The 6000-nt window shown below is 42.7% G+C and overlaps 1 protein-coding gene across 5 annotated transcripts in view; it reads right to left on the reverse strand.

The window, feature by feature from the left end:
* ODF2L (outer dense fiber of sperm tails 2 like) overlaps nucleotides 1–5405 on the reverse strand; it is a 63435-nt gene extending 58030 nt beyond the window's left edge. For all 5 annotated transcript variants that reach the window (XM_032603487.1, XM_032603462.1, XM_032603478.1 and 2 more), the window contains exon 1: nucleotides 5213–5405. The gene's annotated coding sequence lies outside the window, so the exon portion shown is untranslated. The remainder of the gene's footprint in view (nucleotides 1–5212) is intronic.
* Nucleotides 5406–6000: the final 595 nt, after the last annotated feature.

Here is a 6000-nt window from a genome sequence, read left to right on the forward strand (position 1 = left end):
TACCAGAAAACTACTAGAGCTAATCAATGAATTTGGTAAAGTAGCAGGATACAAAATTAATGCACAGAAATCTCTGGCATTCCTATATACTAATGATGAAAAATCTGAAAGTGAAATCAAGAAAACACTCCCATTTACCATTGCAACAAAAAGAATAAAATATCTAGGAATAAACCTACCTAAGGATACGAAAGACCTGTATGCAGAAAATTATAAGACACTGATGAAAGAAATTAAAGATGATACAAATAGATGGAGAGATATACCATGTTCTTGGATGGGAAGAATCAACATTGTGAAAATGACTCTGCTACCCAAAGCAATCTACAGATTCAATGCAATCCCTATCAAACTACCACTGGCATTTTTCACAGAACTAGAACAAAAAATTTCGCAATTTGTATGGAAACACAAAAGACCCCGAATAGCCAAAGCAATCTTGAGAACGAAAAAAGGAGCTGGAGGAATAAGGCTCCCTGACTTCAGACTATATTACAAAGCAACAGTAATCAAGACAGTATGGTACTGGCACAAAAACAGAAAGATAGATCAGTGGAACAGGATAGAAAGCCCAGAGATAAACCCACGCACATATGGACACCTTATCTTTGATAAAGGAGGCAGGAATGTACAGTGGAGAAAGGACAGCCTCTTCAATAAATGGTGCTGGGAAAACTGGACAGGTACATGTAAAAGTATGAGATTAGATCACTCCCTAACACCATACACAAAAATAAGCTCAAAATGGATTAAAGACCTAAATGTAAGGCCAGAAACTATCAAACTCTTAGAAGAAAACATAGGAAGAACACTCTATGACATAAATCACAGCAAGATCCTTTCTGACCCACCTCCTAGAGTAATGGAAATAAAAACAAAAATAAACAAATGGGACCTAATGAAACTTCAAAGCTTTTGCACAGCAAAGGAAACCATCACCAAGACCAAAAGACAACCCTCAGAATGGGAGAAAATATTTGCAAATGAAGCAACTGACAAAGGATTAATCTCCAAAATTTACAAGCAGCTCATGCAGCTCAATAACAAAAAAACAAACAACCCCATCCAAAAATGGGCAGAAGACCTAAATAGACATTTCTCCAAAGAAGATATACAGAATGCCAACAAACACATGAAAGAATGCTCAACATCATTAATCATTAGAGAAATGCAAATCAAAACTACAATGAGATATCATCTCACACCAGTCAGAATGGCCATCATCAAAAAATCTAGAAACAATAAATGCTGGAGAGGGTGTGGAGAAAAGGGGACACTCTTGCACTGCTGGTGGGAATGTGAATTGGTTCAGCCACTGTGGAGAACAGTATGGAGGTTCCTTAAAAAACTACAAATAGAATTACCATATGACCCAGCAATCCCACTACTTGGCATATACCCTGAGAAAACCAAAATTCAAAAAGAGTCATGTACCAAAATGTTCGTTGCAGCTCTATTTACAATAGCCAGGACATGGAAACAACCTAAGCGCCCATCATCGGATGAATGGATAAAGAAGATGTGGCACATATACACAATGGAATATTACTCAGCCTTATAAAGAAATGAAATTGAGCTATTTGTAATGAGATGGATAGACCTAGAGTCTGTCATACAGAGTGAAGTAAGTCAGAAAGAAAAAGACAAATACCGTATGCTAACACATATATATGGAATTTAAGGGAAAAAAATGTCATGAAGAACCTAGGGGTAAGATAGGAATAAAGACGCAGACCTACTGGAGAACGGACTTGAGGGTATGGGGAGGGGGAGGGGTGAGTTTTGACAGGGCGAGAGAGAGTCATGGACATATACACACTAACAAACGTAGTAAGGTAGATAGCTGGGGGGAAGCAGCCGCAAGGCACAGGGATATTAGCTCGGTGCTTTGTGACAGCCTGGAAGGGTGGGATGGGGAGAGTGGGAGGGAGGGAGACGCAAGAGGGAAGACATATGGGAACATCTGTATATGTATAGCTGATTCACTTTGTTATAAAGCAGAAACTAACACACCATTGTAAAGCAATTATACCCCAATAAAGATGTTTAATTAAAAAAAAAAAAAAAAATCATAATAAAAAATCGTAAGAGTAAAACAAATTAGAGATATTAAAAAGATTTTACACGAGGAAGTGGAACTGAAGAGATGTTTGTCTGAAAAGTTTTGTTATTTTTCACTAGGAGGCTATCAGTATTATTTTTTCTATGTGTATGTATGTAATACAAAATTAATACATACATATGTATGCTTATTAAACAAAATTAGTAAAGAAAAAAGCAAAACAAAAAAAAAGAATCTACACAGCTGAAAGTAACATACAAACTTCCCTTTTATAAGAGTGTTTTAGCACTCTTATAAATTCAGTTTATATTAAAAAAAAAGAAAATTGTTCTGTACAAGGAAATGAAGGATGAATAAGATTGAGCTCCTTGAAGGCACAGACTACAAGTCTAAAGAGAGAGCAGTGAGCAGACCACTAAAATCCAGTGTTCTAAAGACTATGACGGGGACTCATCAGGTACCGCAAAAGCAACTGGCAGGATCCTGGGAGACTTCCCAGAGATGGATCCTCAGTAGAGTCCAGCAGAACAAGTCTGAGCTTCGCAAAAGGGAACAGAAAACAGGCATTCCGGATAGAGGGTAAAGTACCAGCAAGAACAAGGAATCATGACGGAACATGATTTGAAAGGGCACGTGGCAAAAGATGAGACTGGACACATGAAAGTAGACACTGTATACCAAGCTCAAGAGCTTGAATTTTTTCCTAAAGGGTAAGACAGACCATTAAATAATTTTAAGCAGGAGAATGACAGATCAGAAGTGCATCTTTAAAAGGTAAGTACAGGGCTTCCCTGGTGGCGCAGTGGTGGAGAGTCTGCCTGCCAATGCGGGGGACGCGGGTTCGTGCCCCGGTCCAGGAGGATCCCACATGCCGCGGAGCGGCTGGGTCCGTGGGCCATGGCCGCTGAGCCTGCGCGTCCGGAGCCTGTGCTCCTCAACGGGAGAGGCCGCAACATTGAGAGGCCCGCGTACCGCAAAAATAAAATAAAATAAAATAAATAAAAGGTAAGTACAGTGGTGTTTTGGAAAATGGACTCAGCATATGGAGGAGACGAGAGAAGCAGTGATCAGGTTATTAGGGTCCCAAGAGAGATGAAATTCCAACATTCTTTTCCAACAAAAATTTTTGAAGAAATCAAAAGTTGTTGCCACTGGTGATTTAAAAAAAAAAAAAAGGAAAACAATGAAGGAATTAGAATACAGGAATAGCAAGAGATCAGTATGGAAAGAAATGATCAAATGTAACCCCTCATTTACCCATGACCATCTGAATGGATTGCTCCACATCTAAGTTGCAGGAAATGATTACTTATCCTTTTAAATACAAAATTAATTTAGACCAGTTTGAAGAAAATCTTTTAAAAGTATGTATTATTTCTTCCTTCTCAGAGTACAGATAGACTGAACATAATTTAACCATTCCTGATGACCCAGAGGCAGCATATTAAAAAGAAAGAACACTGGGCCAGATTCATCAGTTCACAGTCCTTATGAGCCACCTGACACAGACAACCCTTAGCTTCAACAGCCCTTTGGTTCTCTCTCCTACAAAATGAGAATAAGCTTTGCCAGCCAAAGCTGTCATGAGGTTTGAACAGAATGAAGTAGAAACACTTACAGGTGGGGAGTTTTGTTTGTTTAATTTAGGACCCCTTTGGTCACTCTGTTGGGGCTGCTTTCCCACCAGGCCTTCTCCTTAATTTTTTTCATCTTAAAAAAAAAAAAAAATCGTCCTGAGTCATTCACCATTCCTGAAATTACTTGCAGGCCTGAGTTATCTGTATAGAACCAACTCTTAACTTCAAAACAATCCTTTCAAAATCTATTCTTTGCAGAATTATTACAAGTCATTTTCAATGTAGTCAAAAATTGACTGAGTTCTATTAAACCAGAGCCCAGGAGAACAATTATTGACTTCCAACAGAACTGTGCCCAAGGGGACAGATGTTCTGTCAGCCTCATTGCTATACCCAGATACTTGGGTCTCAGTCACTTGCACAAACTAAGCAGTGATTAGTAGCAATATAAACAAAGCCATTTTCTCATACCTCTGGGTGTTTGAGATGCAAAAACTATCCTATTAATACACATCAATTGTGAAATTAGAAGCAAATGAGAAGCAAAAAATGGATACCTGGCTGTTAAGGGCCATGACAAACATTGCCGTGACAATCTTATTAATGCAGAAAGGTATCAAACACATTTTAAAAGCCGACAGGCTTACCGCAGTCTATTCCTTTAAGCATAACTAACCAAGTGGTGCTTAAAACTACTCCAAGAACCTCATTCATTCAAAAACACCTGAAACCTTACTATGTGTGAGATGATAGGGAAACTTCGTCTCTGCAATAGACTTCATCCCAACACCAGCCAAAGTCTGGCTATGATTTCCTCACTAAACAAGCACCACTTACTGACCACCTACTCAAAACCTGGCACTGGTTAACTTAATCTCTTTTATTACGACCACTCTAAAGTGACTTATCCTCATTTTACAGAAAAGGAAGCTGAAGGCAGTAACGTTAGTGACCTGCCCAAACCACACACTTAAAGGAATTGAGGCTGCACTCTAGGACCCTGGAGAACGAATTATTTCCCCGAGGCCTGGAGTATTCTTTACTTAAGGAGCCCCGGAGCTTACCAGAGTCTGGCACATTATATGGTGGGCATTTAAAAACCAGCCGTATACGTAAGAGAGCACTATTTCGGTGAGCAACGATGCAGTGCCCGGGGCCGGCCGGGTCAGGGCTCCGTCCTGGACAAGCCCACCTCGGCTAAGAGCTGTCCTGCTGTCCCAGGGACCACACACTTCCTCGCTGCCTTTCCCAAGCCCAGGCTGTCTGTCTGCGGGGAGAGGACGGTGTAGGCAGAAAGCGGCTGAGCTCAGTTTTGGGTGGACGCGAGGGCCTCTCACTTCCGTGACCCACCTTGGCCACCGCCCCGCCCCCAGAGCTGCCCGCGGTAACTAAGCCCCGGCCAGGCAAGCCGAGGAAGCTTGCTTCCCCCTCCAAAAGCACGCCGACGTCCCTACCGCTGCGTCAGTACGTCGCCGTGACGTCAGCCCGCCGCTGCTCCGCTGTGAAAGGGGTCCGCCAGGGCCGCCAAGGCTGATGCTCGGCGAACGTTAGTGTAAGCCGCCCGTGAGCATACCTGTGTTCTCCAGCCCTGGGTCGGCTAGAACGGAGCGGGACGCGGGGGGCAGTGCAGCGGGTGAGAGCTAGGAAGGTAAGGACTCGACGCGGGAAGCAGGCGACCTCCTAGAACGGCTCGCGGTGGCAGAACGCCCAACAAGGTGCAAGCGGGACAAAGCGGAGTTGGTAACCAGCAAATGGCTTCTCTGGCAACGGCCGCTCCGCCCCTTCCGTCGGGCTCGCAGCGGCGCAGCCAATTGGCCGAGCTCGGGAAAGCGAGCGCCGGCGTCTGGTGCTATTGGCAGGAGTGAGGGGGAGGAGCCCGGGAGAGCAGCTTTGTCTTTCTGTTGGTTCTCCCAGTGAACTCCCCCGACCCCGCGACCGTTTGTTTTCCGAGAAGGGTAGCGTTTGTGTGTAGTTACTAAAAAAATCTTAACTGAGTTCAACCAGAAAGGGAAGTAAGGCCGATGGATTCCAAATTTTCTGACACTTGGCCTGCAAGTGTCCTGCTTTTGCTTTTTAAAGGAGGAGATTTGAAAAAACCAAGGCAACCGCGACTGGTAAAAAGCTCGTTATAAATGTAAACAGCTAAAATCTGTTTATTTGAGATCATTCCCTGGGCCTATTTTCTCCTGTTAAATGAGGGAACCGGACGGTGATCTCGAAGGCATCTTTCAGGTCACAGATTACTTGTATCTGTGCTACAGCCAGCTGGTATGGTTTATAAACTGAACAAGGCCAGATTCTATTTGGAAAAGTAAAAAAAAAAAAAAAAGTTATCTAATGCCTCAACCTAACGTTCAAAAT

Source organism: Phocoena sinus, chromosome 1 (genome assembly GCF_008692025.1).
Source record: "Phocoena sinus isolate mPhoSin1 chromosome 1, mPhoSin1.pri, whole genome shotgun sequence".
NCBI classification, from domain to species: domain Eukaryota; kingdom Metazoa; phylum Chordata; class Mammalia; order Artiodactyla; family Phocoenidae; genus Phocoena; species Phocoena sinus.